Source organism: Meriones unguiculatus, chromosome 11 (genome assembly GCF_030254825.1).
Source record: "Meriones unguiculatus strain TT.TT164.6M chromosome 11, Bangor_MerUng_6.1, whole genome shotgun sequence".
NCBI lineage: Eukaryota > Metazoa > Chordata > Mammalia > Rodentia > Muridae > Meriones > Meriones unguiculatus.
The window spans coordinates 23272990-23289456 of NC_083359.1; positions in this window are offsets into that span (position 1 = coordinate 23272990).

The following is a 16467-nucleotide window of genomic DNA, read 5'->3' on the forward strand; positions in this document are numbered from 1 at the left end:
TGAGGACAGCCTGGTCTACAAAGCAAGTCCAAGACAGACCAGGCTGCACAGAGAAACCCTGTCTCAAAAAAACCAAACAATCCACAGCATACAGTAAATGTGGCAGTGTGGAAGCAACAGCTTAAACATAAAATTTTAAAATGATTATCTGCTTCCGTTATATTTTTTCTAAATCTAGTATGATCACCTGAGTGCAGGGACCACACAAGAACTACTCTACAGCCTCAGTGCTTGGCACCGAACTGTGCATCATGCTACCACTCAAGGCATGAACTCAATAAATACTAAGCAGAGAGATACTAAGCAGCTTTAAGGAAAGAGTGAAATAAGTGGCAATTATTACTGACTAAGAAGTGATTACAAAAGTTTTTGCTCAAAATCTTAAAGACATTGTCTAAAGATATGACATAGGTAAGCTATAAAATACTCAAAAATTGTTTTCTTGACAGAATTCAGAAGTGAAATAGAGAAAAGAACACAAATACACAAAATGTAAGAAGTTTTTTTTTGAGGGGTGGTTAGATTTGGGGGATGGCTATGTTTTTACTACAGCAATGCTCATTATATGTTTGATGAATGAGTGAATGTCTATTTTTTTTTTACAAGTACAGAGTCGAGTTGATAATATGCATACCATCATGGGTCTCTAAGAGTCCTTGTTTTTTCCTATTACCTTAATACGTATTTGAACTTTAATGTTATGGATTAGTGTCACTGCATATGTAAGTGTTTTTGAAAGTTTCATAGTACAGCTTTTCACATTATATTTTAATGTGTGCAACATTCTTTTTTTTTTTTTTTTTTCAACTCGTGACCTAGCTATACCACCCCAGAACTGTTCTTCATTTATGGCTTTGCACTGCTATATACCATGCCATTTAGGGTGCATTCCCTGTAATACACACCCATATTATTAACAAAGGACCTTTCCATCCCCTCCCAACCTCTACTAACACAAAAGTTTGGTGAACATAAACTTTTCATTGACACTGAACAACATCTTAGGAGAAAGCAGCAGAGAGAGTTTTTTAGAAATAAATATGCAGAGAGGGGATGATTAAATCACAAGCAACTTGCATGTTGATTTCAGTAAATATTAACAGGTCTCCCCCAAGAAGATTCTGACCCATTTCTTTCCTATCACCTTCCTCCTCCTTCTCTTCTTCCCACCTAAAAACATAGATTATAGATGAATGATAGTCAATAGATAAATGATAGGTGATAAATTAAACAGATATCTTCTTATCTTCTCTAGACATAAAAGTAATTTCTGATCCTCCATTATCTCTCTCCCGATTTCTTCCATTGAATATTTTACTGAACTAAAATCCTTAATACTGTCATATGAAAATCTATGAAGATATGGAGGTGTAATTCAGTTGTGGAATGCTTGCCCGGCAAGTACAAAGTGCTGGGTTTGACTCCTAGCACAGCATTTTTCTTTAAAGTTCATCAAGATTTATTCTTATGCCTCCTTGGAAGTCTTAAGAGACTCTCACTCTAATATTATTATAATATTGCCTTTTTTCTACAAACATTGTAGTTTTACTTTCGAATTGGTCCATATCCAACCTCAGTTTTTTTCTATGTAATCTAGTTTTTCACTTAAAAAAAAGCTATCTTTGTTTCATGTACTTGACATAGAATTTCAGACAGTGAAAACTCTATGTTGTTTGCTACATTGGACATTTTGTTCTTCTGCCAGTATCACGGCTTTTTATTGTGACAGGGAAAGACAGTGAAGAGGTTTCTCCATCTAGTATTCTTGTAGAGGACATCCCTGTCAGTCATCATAAATTAAGAATTAACTAGGGAACAGCTGTTTTCAAAAACTTAGAATTGGGGAACTGAACCTTCAGAACAAAAGAAAAAACAATGAGATTATAATGAAATCTAAAGAGCCTGCTTTTCTCCTACTTCCTCATCGGTACAATGGAGGATATACTGAAGGATATGAAAGCTTTCTTCAGCTTCAAGCCTCAAAATATTCCTCACTCAAGTGTACAATGCAGAGATAGAAAAATAAGAAAGAGTAAATTGATCTCCAATCATGATGTTCCTCTCCTATCATTTCCTCAGGCAAAGAGAATCAAGCACAATCTTTTATTCTTTAAAAGAACAAAGAGGGCGTTATGATTGGATCTGAACTGTCTCTCAGTGGCTACATTTCAAAGGCCTGGGCGGTGGGCCTATGGCACTGTTGGGAAGTGGCAGAGCTTTCAGGAGATGGGCCTCGCAGAAGGAAGTTACATAACCGAGGCCATGCTTGTGGATGGACTATTACATTCTGGCCCCTTCTTGACCCTGCTGCTTCCTAGAGAACGCTACAGAAGGGTCTTTCCTCCACCCTGCCCTCCCCTCTGTGATGCTCTTCCTCACCACAGGATCAAAGAGAGAAAGCCACTCAGCCATGGACTAGAAGCTTCGGAAGCCGTACGACAACATGAGTGTTTCCAGTCTTCTGTTGATGGCTAGCAGGTATTTTGTCCCGGTCACAGATAGACACATGACTGAATTTTAGGATACTAAACTGGCTCTTGTCATCATGGAAGGCCCCACTCTAATATTTAAGCGTTTTGCAACTGGGTCTTTGTATGTTAAGTGTTTTCTAGCTTAGGAGGAGAAGAAGTAAGAGAAGTGAAACCCTAGGGCTGCATTGCTAAGGAGTGTTCATTTCTTCAGACTTTTCACTGCCAAATTGTTACACACGGTTGCTTCTTTACAATAAAAAGGTTCCCCCCCATATTCAATTAAAATACATTTGAGTTGAAATTCACAACTCTCCAATTGAGTATGTTGCATAATGGGTATGGCTCCTTGCTTAAATGAGTTCCATTTCCCCATCAACACACCATGTCCAAACCTCTCATCAGGATCTCTGGGGAATGTAATAAACTCAGGCTCTGTTTTTGGAGATTGGCAAATCTTAAGGTCAAATGATTTCCTCAAAATGTAAAACTGTTTATTAAAAATAGTTGGAAATAGAAGAATGATATGTATGGATATATATAATACTAATATCAAGAAGTTGAAAGCAGCCTAAATGTCATGCACGTTAATTTGAAGAGTCAGTCACACAGAGGCACCAAATAAAAGATTTAGCAACCATTTTAAAAGGATGTTATATGTTTGGGATGGAATTCAATGGCAAAACACTTGGCTAACATGCCTAAGTGGATGTTCCAAGTAAGGTTATCCAAGTTTGGTAGCGTGTACCAGCCACCCCACCGGTAAGAACACTGAGGCAGGAGGATCACTTGAGCATTGTTAACCATCCTGGGCAACATAGCAAGACCCTATCTTAAACAACCTTCTGCAACATCTAACGTGTATTCTTGCATGAAACAGAAGTTTTAAAGGAGAGAAAAACAACAAGCTGAAAGGGTAGTGAACATTGAAAATCTATGTCCCAGTCTTAGCCTGTTCAAAGTTTATCAGTAGAAAGGTTTGAGTAAATCATCACATTTTCTTTGTGCCTCGGTTTATCCACAAAATAGGAATAGTTCCCTTTGTCTGGAACAGAGTTTTTGACAAAACACCCTCCCGCAGTTTAGCACAAGGCTCAGCAATTGCACTGTTTGCTGGGAATAATTATTCCCTGTCCCTTTAATTTCTTTCAGCTATGCTAAATTTGCCATCATAGTCTAGGCTTGCAGACATACACTTTCTACATTACTTTTATGTTAAATATTTGTTAGAAAAATAGAGAAGGGGAAAAAAAAACTTTTACAGTTTTCGCCTCAAATCCTGCCAGAAAAGCCTGACAACACAACCATCAAACAGCAAATATTTAGAAATCCTCCAGGTTTACCCTTCATGTGACCAAGGACATTTTGGGTAAACAGGACAACTGGATTGTGAATAATACGCCTGAGGATGTGTGCTGGGAAACGCCAGGCTGGGTGATCCCTCTGACACCAGAAGGTGTCTGCACACAGTCTTGTACTTTGAATCTACTTCAGGAGGCTGAGAGAGACTGGAAGAGGAAGTGCCCCGGAAATAAGAAGGTGTGGCAGCCACACAAGAACGATACCCTGAGCAGTGGCAAGGTGCCAGAAGCCTGGCCCTCCTTTCACATCTGCTTCCCAGCTGCCTTCTGATACTCCTTACCACAGACCGGGGGAAGGGTGGTCACATGACATAGTCTGGACTACTCTAGGGTGACTTTCCAGTGTGCCTGTCATGAGGTAGAAAATCTGCATGCTGGGGCTTTCTGAATCTGGTGTGTGCGTGTGTGTGTGTGTGTGTGTGTGTGTGTGCGCGCGCGCGCGCGCACGCATGTTGGGAGTATAGAAACATTCTGCTGCATTTGTCAGTTCCGGGGATGCAAACTCAGGTCCTCAAGCAATTCACCCTCAGAGCCATTTCCTAAGTCTTGCTTTTTTTTTTTTTCCATCTTTGTCAAAAAATTATCACTATTTTGTGTAAACTGCTACCCACCTTATTTCATAGACTAGCAGCAACATCGGTTCTATTCATAAACGTATTTATAAGATAAATGGTTTAATTTTCTCAAAATAAAATAAAAACATTTCAAGCATAAAATAGTAATTAAAAAAAAAACTGAGTAAAAAACAGCGTCCATAGATTTAGTGGCTACACACACCTTTAATCCCAACACCAGGGAGGCAGAGTCAGATGGATCTCTGTGATTAAAGTTTAGCTTTGTGTATGTATTGAGTTCCGAGGCAGTGAGGTCCACACAGTGAGAACCCTGTCTCAAAACAAACAAACAAACAAAAAAGAAACAGTATGACTAGCAACCTTCTCATTTATGATAGCAATTATTCACCTGTCAGTACACGCTTAAGAAAAATGAATTAATCAAACAGACATTGGGCAAGGGTGGGCATATGCACAACAAATTATTTTTAATCTTTTTAGATACTTCTACATAGTATGAACTTTTATGATGAGTGTACATTGCATAATAGTCAAAAGAGCAAATCAAAATAGTATTTAAGTAAATAATTAATTGACTACTATTGGAACAAACATCCTTGTCTTTAAACATTTACATGTGATAGTTGTGATGTGTCTTAAGATAATGCTCAGAAAGAAACTTACTAATTTATTTAGTGTTCAGCATTTCTTCAGAAGTCATCTCAGTTCATCCTTTCGAAATCTTATTGACGAAACATTGCTTCCCAAATTCTCCCAAGGCCACACTTTTTTGACTTAAATTTTTGTTTTGTTTTGTTTTATTTGAGGCAGGTTTTCTATATGTAGCCTTAGCTGTCCTGGACTCTCTTGTAGACCAGGCTGGATGCTAACTCTCAGAGATCTACCTGCCTCTGCCTCTGCCTCTGCCTCTGCCTCTGCCTCTGCCTCTGCCTCTGCCTCTGCCTCTGCCTCTGCCTCTGCCTCTGCCTCTGCCTCTGCCTCTGCCTCTGCCTCTGCCTCTGCCTCTGCCTCTGCCTCTGCCTCTGCCTCAGTGCTGACATTAAAGGCATGTGCCACCATGTCCAACATTCCAAAATCTTTTTCAAAAAAGTTAAAATACTGAATACTCAGTGTGAAACTTTCAGACACACCAACATGTTGTAGACTCAATTCTACCAGAGCTTCCCTTAAGCTAAAGACCTTAGTAGAGGTAACAGTTTGATCTTTTTTCTATCCCATTATCCTGTAGAAGCAGAAGAACGTGGTAGAAATTACTTTCCTGATGATGGAGCTGACCATCCCTTTTCTACCCAAGAAGAGCAGGAACAGTCCCAGTCTCAGTTACTTTTCTGTTGCTGTGACGAGATATCACGACCAAGGGAAGTTGCTGAACAAAGAGTTTATTGGAGTGTATGGTTTCAGAGTGTGACCGTTCTGGTGGAGGACATGGCAGCAGGCAGGCCTGATCCTCACTCCCATTACTCTCCCCATGTCCTCTATCACCCGGTTACTTCCCTTCATGTACTTCAGATGTCTATATTTCTATTCCTGAGTGAGATTCAAACAACATCACTTGGGCCCTCCTTGGTGTCTTTGGGTCTGTGGATTATAGCATGGTTATCTTGTATTTTATGGCTAATGTCCACCTATAAGTGAGTATATGCCATGCATGTCTTCCTGGGTCTGGTTACCTCACTCAGGATATTTTCTAGTTCTATCCATCTGCCTGCAAATATCATGATTTCCTTGTTTTTAGTAGCTGAGTAGTATTCCATTGTGTAAATGTAGCACAATTTCTGTATCATAAGTAGGTTGAAGGACATCTAGGTTGTTTTCAGATTCTGCCTATTACAAATAAAGCTTCTATGAACATAGTTGAGCAGATGTCCTTGTTTTATGGTGGAGCATCTTTTGAATATATGCCTAGGAGTGGTATAGCTGGGTCTTGAGGTAAATTTATTCTCAATTTTCTGAGAAAGTGCTAGATTGATTTCTAAAATGATTGTACAAGTTTGTACTCTGACCAGCAATGGAGGAGGGTTCCCCTTTGTCCACATCCTCACTAGCCTTGTGCTGTCACTTGAGTTTTTGATCTTAGCCATTCTAATGGGAATGGCTAAGAGTCATGGAATCTCAGAGTCATTTTGATTTGCATTTCACTGATGACTAAAGATGCTGAGCATTTCATTGTTTCTCTGCCATTTGAGATTTCTCTGTTGAGAATTCTCTATGTACCACATGTTTTAATTGGATTATTTTGTTTCTTGTTTAATTTCTTGAGTTCTTTATATATTCTGGATATTAGCCCTTTGTCAGCTGTAGGATTGGTGAAGATTTTTTCCCAATGTGTAGACTTCCATTTTGTTCTATTGACATTGTCCTTTGCCTTACAGAAGTTTCATGAGATCACATTATGAATTGTAGATCTTAGAGCCTGAGTTGTTGGTGTTCTGTTCAGGAAGTTGTCTCCTATGCCAATGAGGTCAAACTTCTTCCCCACTTTCTTTTCTAGTAGATTTAATGTATCTGGTTTTATGGTTATGTCTTTGATCTACTTGGACTTGAGTTTTGTTCAGGGTTATACATATAGATCTATTTCTATTTTTCTACATGTAGATGTCCAGTTTGACCAACACCATTTGTTGAAGATGCTTTTTTTTCCATTGTATGGTTTGGGCTCCTTTGTCAAAAATCAAGTTTCCATAGATGTATGGATTTATTTCTGGGTCTTCTATTTGATTCCATTGATCAACCAGTCTATGTTAAAGCCAGTACCATGCAGTTTTTATTGCTATTGCTTTGTAGTACAGCTTGAATTCAGGGATGAAGATATCTCCAGAAGTTCTTTTATTATAATAGGATTGGTTTTGCTATTCTGGGTTTTTTGGTTTTCCATGTAAAGTTTACAATTTTTTTCAAGGTCTATAAAGAATTGTGTTGTAATTTTGATGGGAATTGCATTGAATCTGTAGACTGCCTTTGGTATGATGACCATTTTTTCTGTGTTAATCCTACTGATCCATGAGCCTGGGAGATGATTTCATCTTCTAATATCTTCTTCCATATCTTTCTTCAGAGCCTTGAAATTCTTGTCATACAAGTCTTTGACTTGCTTGGTTGGAGGTACACCAAGATACTTTATATTATTTGTGGCTATTGTGAAGAGTGTTGTTTCCCTAATTTCTTTCTCAGCCTGTTTGTCATTTGTATACAGGAGGGCTACTGTTTTTGTTGTTGTTGTTTTCTGTTTTTGTTTTTTTTTTAGTTTTTCTTTCACTAATACATTTGTTTTTATTAGAATAAATAATGAAATGCATTTTTATCAGTCAGAGGACTATCAACAGCACTGAAATGGCTTCTCATACTTAACAGAATATCTTACATATTTGCTTCAAGTAGATTTTAACTAATATTTTTTTTAATTTTTTTCTTTATTAATTACACTTTATTCACTTTGTATCCCCCCCCTGTGGTTCCCTCCCTCCTCCCGTCCCAATCCCTCCCTTCTTCCACCCTCTGCATGCATGACCCTCCCCAAGTCCACTGATAGGTTTTGGCCTGCTCTTTAATTACCTCTCCCTGAGGGGGAAGTAGCATTACCAGGCCACAGAAGATGACACTGCAGCCACTCCTGATGAGACCTAATTAACTAGGATCAGAAGGAAGGAAAAGAAGTTCTTTTAGTTTTTTAAAATTAATCTTGTATCCAGCCACTTTGCTGAAGGGCTTCTTTGGTGGAATTTTTGGTGTCACTATGTATACTATCATATCATCTGCGAATAATGATACTTTGACTTCTTTATTTCCAATTTCTATCCCCTTGATTTCCTTTAGTTGTCTTATTGCTGTGGCTAAGACTTCAAGTACTATATTAAAGAGATATGGTGAGAGCAGGGAGCCTTGTCTTGTCCCAGATTTCAGTGGGATTGCTTTAAGTTTCTTGCTATTTAATTTGATATTAACTATAGGCTTGCTCTATACTGCCTTTATTGTGTTTAGGTATGTGCCTTATATCCCTAATCTTTCCAAGACTCTTAACACGAAGGGACTTTGGATTTTGTTGAATGCCTTTTTGCGTCTGATGAGATGACCATGTGGGGTTTTTTCTTTTAGTTTGTTTATATTGTAGATTACATTGATGAATTTTCATATATTGACCACCCCTGCATGCCTGGAATGTATCCTACTTGATCATGCTGGAGGATATTTTTGATGTGTTCTTGGATTTGGTGTGCAAGCATTTTGTTGAGCATTTCTTGCATCAATGTTCATAAGGAAAATTGTTCTGAAATTCTTTTTCTTTGTTGGATCTTTGTTTGGTTTAAGTATTGAGTGACTGTGGCCTCATAGAATGCATTTGACAGTGTTCCTTCTTTTTCTATTTTGTGGAATAATTTCAGGAGTATTGGTTTTAGCTCTTCTTTGAAAGTCTGGTAGAATTCTGTGCTGAAACCATCTGGCCTTGGGCTTCTTTTGGATGGGAGATTTTTAATGACTGCTTCTATTTTCTTAGGGGTTATAGGACTATTTAATTTGTTCACCTGATCTTGATTTAACTTTGGTAGCTGTAATTATCAAGAAAATTGTCTGTCTCATTTAGATTTTTAAATTTTGTTGAGTACAGGCTTTTGGAGTAAAACCTAGTGATTCTTATTAGGTCTCCTTTTTCACTTCTGATTTTGCTGATTTTGATACTGTCTTTCTGCCTTTTAGTTGCTTTGGCTAAGGGTTTGCATATCTTCTTGATTTTCTTGAAGAACCAGCTCTTGGTTTTATTGATTCTTGGTATTGTTTTCTTTGTTTCTAATTTATAGATTTTAGCCCTGTCATCTACTCCTCTTGGGTGTGTTTCCTTCTTTTTTTCCCCTAAAGCTTTTAGGTGGGGTGTGAAGTTGCTAGTATGAGATCTCTCCAATCTCTTTATGAAGATATTTAGTGCTATGAACTTTCCTCTTAGAGCTGCTTTCATTGTATCCTGTAAGTCTGGGTATGCTGTGCCTTCATTTTCATTCAGGTTTAGAAAGTCTTTAATTTCTTTATTTCTTCCCTGGCCCACTCAGGGAAGAAGTAGGGAGTTGTTCAGTTTCCATGAGTGTGTAGGCTTTTTGTTATTTGTTGTTGAAGTCCAGCTTTAATGCATGGTGATCTGATAAAGTACAATGGGTTAATTCAGTTTTCTTGTATTGGCTGAGGTTTGCTCTGTGACCAACTATATGGTCAGTTTTGGAGAATGTTTCTGTGCAGTGCTGAGAAGAAAGTATATTCTTTTGTGTTTGGGTGAAAAGTTCTGTAGATATCTATTAGGTCCATTTGATTCATGACACCAGTTAGTTTCATTATTTCCCTATTTAGTTTCTGTCTTTATGTTCTGTCCATTGGTGAGAGTGGGATGTTAAAGTCTCCCACTATTAAAGTGTTGATATTGATGTATGATATATGTTTTAATAATGTTTCTTTTGTAAATATGGGTGCCTTTGTATTTGGGACATAGATGTTCAGGATTTAAATGTCCTCTTGGTGGATTTTTTTCCTTTGATGAGAATGAAGTGTCCTTTCTTATCTCTTTTGATTAATTTTGTTTGAAAGTCTGTTTTATTAAATATTAGAATGGTGAGTTTAACTTGCTTTTGGGGTCAGTTTGTTTGGAAAACCTTTTCATAGCCATTTATTCTGAGATAATGTCTATCTTTGTTTTTTGAGGTGTGTTTCTTGTAGGCAGCATAATGTTGGGTCCTCGTTACATATCCATTCTGTTAGTCTGTGTCTTTTTATTGGAAAGTTGAGTCCATTTATGTTGAGAGATATTAATGATTAATGATTGTTAGGTCCTTTTATTGTAATGTTGTTGGTGGTAGTATGTTTTTAAACTTATTTGTCTTGCTGTTGTGAAATTATTTATATCCTGTGTTTTCTTGGGTGTAGTTATCCTTGTTAGGTTGGAGTTTACCTTCTTGTATCTTCTGTATGGCTGAGTTTGTGCAAAGATATTGTTTAAATTTGGTTTTGTCATAAAATATTTTGTTTTCTCCATCTGTGGTGATTGAAAGCTTTGGTAGGTATAGTAGTCTGGGCTGAAATTGATGGTCTTTTAGGGTCTGCATGACATCTGCCCAGGCCCTCCTGGTTTTCATAATCTCTGTTGAGAAGACAAGTGTGATTCTGATAGGTCTGTATTTATATGTTACATGGCATTTTCTGTTTCAGATTTTAATATTTTCTTTGTACTGTACATTTAGTGTCTAATTATTATATAGCTAGAAAAATTTCTTTTCCATTCTAATCTATTTGGTATTCTGTGAGTCCTTGTATGTTTAAAAGCTTCTCTTTTTTTTTTTTTTTTTTTTTTTTTGATTGAGGAAATTTTCTTCTATGGTTTTCTTGAAAATATTTCTTGTTATTGGAGCTGGGATTGTTGTCTTTACTCTTATTACTCCTAAGATTTATGGTGTCCTTGATTTCTTGGATGTTTTGTGTCAATAATTGTTTTGATTTAACATTTTCTTTGACAGATATATCTATTTCTTCAATTGTATTTTCTGTGCCTGAGATTCTCACCTCCATCTTTTGTATTCTGTTGGTGATGCTTTCTTCTGTGATTCCTGTTATCTTCCCAAGATTTCCATCTCCAAGATTTTGTCAGTTTCTGTTTTCTTTATTGATTCTATTTCAATTTTCAGCTCTTGAACTGTTTTATTCATTTCCTTCAACTGATTGTTTTCCTATATTTCTTTGAGGAGTTTATTTGTTTCCTCTTTAAAGTCCTCTACCAGCTTCATAAACATAGATTTAAGGTCATTTTCCTGTGTTTCAGCTGTGTTAGACTATTCAGAGATTGTTGCCATGTTGTCCTGGTTGATTGTGTTCTTGTGCTGACTCTTAGCCACCTGGCTGCCCCTGCCATTGGCTATTTATTCCTGGAAACTGCTGGGCTTCTTGGGAATGCAGAGAGATAGGGGCTACATCTCCTCACATACCCTGTAGTTCTGCTGCACTGGTTGTGTCCAAGTCTGTCCTAGACCATTTGCTACACTCTCTTCTGTATTCACTGCTCAAGGCTGTTAGTTCTGACCCATAGATAAGAAGATCTGGCTGAGCAGTGGGAGACATGTGAGGTTCCAGGGCCACCAGGCTGTGGTTCCTGCAGCTGAAGTACTGACTAGTGACTCTCCCAGACCAGAAACTGTGTCTGAGTGCCCAACCATGTTCTTGATAGCACCATTAGACACACTAAAAGTTTACATTTTGATAAAGTCCAACTTAACTATTATTTCAGTTGCTCATATCTCCAGTATTATAGTCAAGAACCATTTCCTAATTCAAATATTAAAACTGATACTTATGTTTGATCTTACTTAAAAATCTAAACTATTCCTTGAACGGCAATTATAAAGTAAAAATCAAGGGAATACTTTAATAAATGTTACCGTACAAAATAAATCATTTAAGGTACAAAATGACTGAATTTTCTTTCTTAAAAGCACAAGTCGAGTTTTATGTTGAGGTCTTTGATCCACTTGGACTTTAGTTTTGTGCGGGGTGATAAATATGGATCTATTTGCATTTTTCTACATGTAGACATCCAGTTAGACCAGCACCATTTGTTGAAGATGCTATCTTTCTTCCATTGTATGGGTTTGGCATCTTTGTCAAAGATCAGGTATCCATAAGTTTGTGGGTTTATTTCTGGGTCTTCTGTTCAGTTCCATTGATCCACCATTCTGTTTCTATGCCAGTACCATGCAGTTTTTATTACTGTTGCTCTATAGTACAGCTTAAAATCAGGGATGGAGATACCTCCAGACGATCTTTTATTGTAGAGTATTGTTTTAGTAATTCTGGGTTACATTTGCTCAACCATGTTTGTAGCAGCTTTATTCGTAATAGCCAGAAGCTGGAAACAGCCCAGATGCCCCTCAACTGAAGAATGGATGCAGAAATTGTGGTACATCTCTACAATGGAATATTACTCAGCAATGAAAAATAAGGAAATCCTGAAATTTGCAGGTAAATGGTGGGACTTGGAAAGGATCATCCTGAGTGAGCTGTCCCAGAAGCAGAAAGACACATATGGTATATACTCACTCATATAGACATGTGATATAGGATAAACCTACTAAAATCTGAACATCTAAAGAAACTAATCAAGAGAGAGGACCCTGACTAAAATGCTCAATCCCCACCCAGATAGGCAAAGAGGAGGACATCAGAAGAAGGAGAAAACAGGAAACAACCTAGGAACCTGCCACAGAGGGCCTCTGAAAGGCTCTGCCCTGCAGACTATCAAAGCAGATCTGAGACTTATGGCCAACTGTTGGGCAGTGTGCATGGAATCTTATGTAAAAAGTGGGAAATAGTAAGATCTGGAGAAGACAGGAACTCCACAAGGAGAGCAACAGAACTAGAAAATTTGAACACAGGGGTCTTCCCAGAGACTCATACTCCAACCAAGTACCATGCATGGAGATAACCTAGAACCCCTGCACAGATGTAGCCCATGGCAGTTCAGTGTCCAAGTGGGTTACATAGTAATGGGAAGAGGGACTGCCTTTGACATAATCTGATAGGCCTGCTCTTTGATCACCTCCCCCTGAGGGGGGAGCAGCCTTACCAGGCCACAGAAGATGACAATGCAGCCACTCCTGATGTGATCTGATAGACTAAGATCAGAAGGAAGGAGAAGAGGACCTCCCCTATCAGTGGACTTGGGGAGGAGCATGTGTGAAGAAGAGGGAGGGAGGGTGGGATCAGGAGGGGAGGAAGGAGGAACTTATGGGGGGATACAAAGTGAATAAAGTGTAATTAAAATAAAAAAATAAAGAAAAAAGAAAAAAAAAAGCACAAGACTCTGAGGGCTCGTGAGACACTAAGTGTGGTTATCATGTATAACCCCTAGAAGTTTCGAATTCCCAAAAAGTGAACAATAGGTACCTCCAAAATCTGCTCTACCCACTGGCTCCAAAATCCTGTCTTCTTGATATTTGATGAGATCTGTCAGGACTCAGGCAAGGCTCTCTCCCTTAGGTTCTCAGCCCAAACCCACCCTCCTGCTGTCTCTACCAGTCAGTGCCTGCCTAAGCCTTGTGTTTCCCTTGACTTTATTTCTGGGCTACAGACTGACTGAAAGGTTAAAGGGAGGACTTGTCTCAAGATGGCTTCTGGATGAAGTCCTCTGAGCCACCTCTTGCGGACCCATCTCAGAGGAATCAGTCCAACTAAAACCCACATCTGGGTTTAATGATTGTCAGGGCTGTGGCCTTGTCCTGCAGAACCATCTTTGCTCTTGCTTGACCTTGGAAGCAGTTTCTACTCCCTCTGCTCACAAGGAAATGGCAGTGATGAGAGTCAGGGTTCTGCTAATGCTGACTTCTCCGCATCACATGTCCTTTCTCTCCCTTTCAGGGACCCTTTCACTTTCCTGGTGGACTCTGAAGCTCTAATTTCCTTCTTTGGGATAAAGTCTCTTTTGTTTTGTTTATCTAATTAATGCCTTCATAAGCTCACAAAGAGGCAGCCTCTGGATTTACTAACGTCTCACCCAGAGTCCCTCCATTCTTGATACCTAAATCAGTAGAAAACTCATCCCAACCCCAAAATCCCTGCACGTGAACGCTTACAGCAGCTTAGCTCACAGTTCCCAGAACTTGGAAACTTCCAAACTGTCCCCCAACAGCAAATGAATCAATAAGCTTAGTGCACTCCAGCAGTGAAATAAATGGTATTCATCAGTAAAGTCAGGAGCTATGCTGTTCTGCACACCTGTTATCTCTGCACTCGAGACACTGAGGCAGAAGGATCACAAGTTAGAGGCTAGCCTACTCTACAGGAAGATCCTATCTAAAAAAGTAAAAACTTAAGGCTGGAGGGATGGCTCAGCAGTTAGGGAGACTGCTGTTCTTACAGAAGACACACAAGGACAGGTGAGGTGATTCACAGCTGCCTGTAACTCCAGTCCAAAAAATCTGACACTCTTTTCTGGTCTCTCTAGTCAGGCACACACACATACACAAAAAATAAAAAAATATTTTAAAAATTAAACCTCCAAACGAACAAGAACTATAAAGAAAAAAAAGGAGGAACAAAATATAAAACTACAAAAATGTTAAGATGGGATTTAAGAGGGGGAGGAAGCTAGATGTAACAGTGTCCAGGCCTGTCACATTATTCTCTTTGAAGCAATAGTGGTGGGTACATGACATAACACATTTGTCAAAACTCAGAACGAACAACCTAAAGCAAAAGGGTATATAGACTCAGTTGACAATTGTGTCGATGTTGTCTCATCAGTTGTGGCATCTGTGCTGTGATGATGGGAAATGCCAAGGCTGGCAAAGCCTCGCTCCCTCCTTCCCCCTTTGTCTCTCTCCTCCCCTTCCTCTCCTCCCTCTCCCAACTTGTTCTCCTCTCTATCTCACTCTCCCTCTTGCTCTCTCTCATTCTCTCTTCCTTTCAAACTGTGTGTGTGTGTGTGTGTGTTTGCATGTGTGTTTGTGTGTGTGTTGGATGGGGAAGATGGTTTTGTGGGAAATCTCTGCACTTTCCATTTAGTTTTGCTGTGAGCATGAAACTATTATTAAAAAACAAAATGTGTTTAAAAATATGACTGGGTCATCATCAAAGTATTTTTAGGCTCCTGCAGGTGCAGAAACTGGTGAAGACAGCCAGCCCACATCAGCATTCTGCAGGACAGAGTAGGGGTCACCTTCGAGCATTTCCCCACAGCAAAGTGGGGATTTTCTTTCTTTTTTTATTTTTAAATGGTTTTTGTGGTGAAACATTGAGTCCTTTGAGGACCCAGGACAGAGTCAGCTAACAGCTGTGCACCAACTTCCTCAGAAGCCTCCCAAAGGCATGGGACACTCAGACTCCTTCTTCCCAATACTCCCTCCTGAAACCCAGACTTGGATCTGCTGTCACTGAGTTCATGCCTTTTCCACTTACTACTTGGTTGCACACCTGCCCTCACCCATTCTTGGTACTGTACTGTTCCATTTTATGTTTTTCCAGAGGGCTTAATTCAGACATCAGTACGCATTCTGTCCTTTGTCCTCTCCCCTCCGAGTCTCCCTAGATCACTGGGTTTTGGTCGGAGTCACACACAGAAATCATTTAGAGAAAATGAAACACTCAGGACACGAGGAGTTGGCATTCTCGGATCCCAATTAACAGATCACTAGGCAGTGTTCAGTTCCCTAGGTGACTCAAAGAGCAGCCAACGTTGCAAAAGGTCTTGACAAGCCCTTGACATTTCCCCAAACTTCAAAGACTCCTCCAGCTAATCATAAAAGCAAAGTAATACAACTGTATAAAATAGAATCATAAATATAAAATCATGAGTTAAACTTCAATAACATTTAAAAACCAGGCTATAGATCATCATAACTCCTATAGTAGATTCTACGTAAATCATCTGCCTCAGAATTAATCAATAGATTAATGCACCAGAAATGATGTCCTTTTACATTCCCACCTAACCTGCAGCTTCTCAGGATCTTAGAGTTCAGAAGTGGACTCTGTTGGATCCCTACTCCTGAAAAGAACACTTATCCCCCGCTTAAATTGTGACAAATTTTAACCCAATTTGCCCATGTCCTGTGAGCCTACACATAGTAAGGTGAAGATGGCTAGCCAAAGTCAACTGGTGAGCTAGAAAAAAATAATGGCAAGTCAGTTTTCCAAGTTAAGAAACAATAGTTTTTATTAGTGAAAGTGCACATGGCTGAGGTGAGACAGCTGCTCAATATCCCATCTTCAGTTTTCTCCAAGTTACACACACAGCTATCTAAAAAGGACTGTTTGCTTCATAAGATGTGTAAAGTTTCATAAGTTTAAATGTTTAGTAAAATGTGCATGAAGGTGCCACACACTTTTAATCACAGCTCTTGGGATGCAAAAAAGCAAGAGGAGCTCTGTGAGATCAAGGCCAGCCTGGTCTACAGAGGAAATTACAGGCAAACTGGGGCTGCACAGTGAGACCTGATCTAAAAAACATAAAAATAAAATGTAACTGTTAAGTATTGTAATGCAGCCGGGCGCAGTGGTGCACACCTGTGATCACAGAACTCAGGGAGGAAGAGGCAGGAGGAT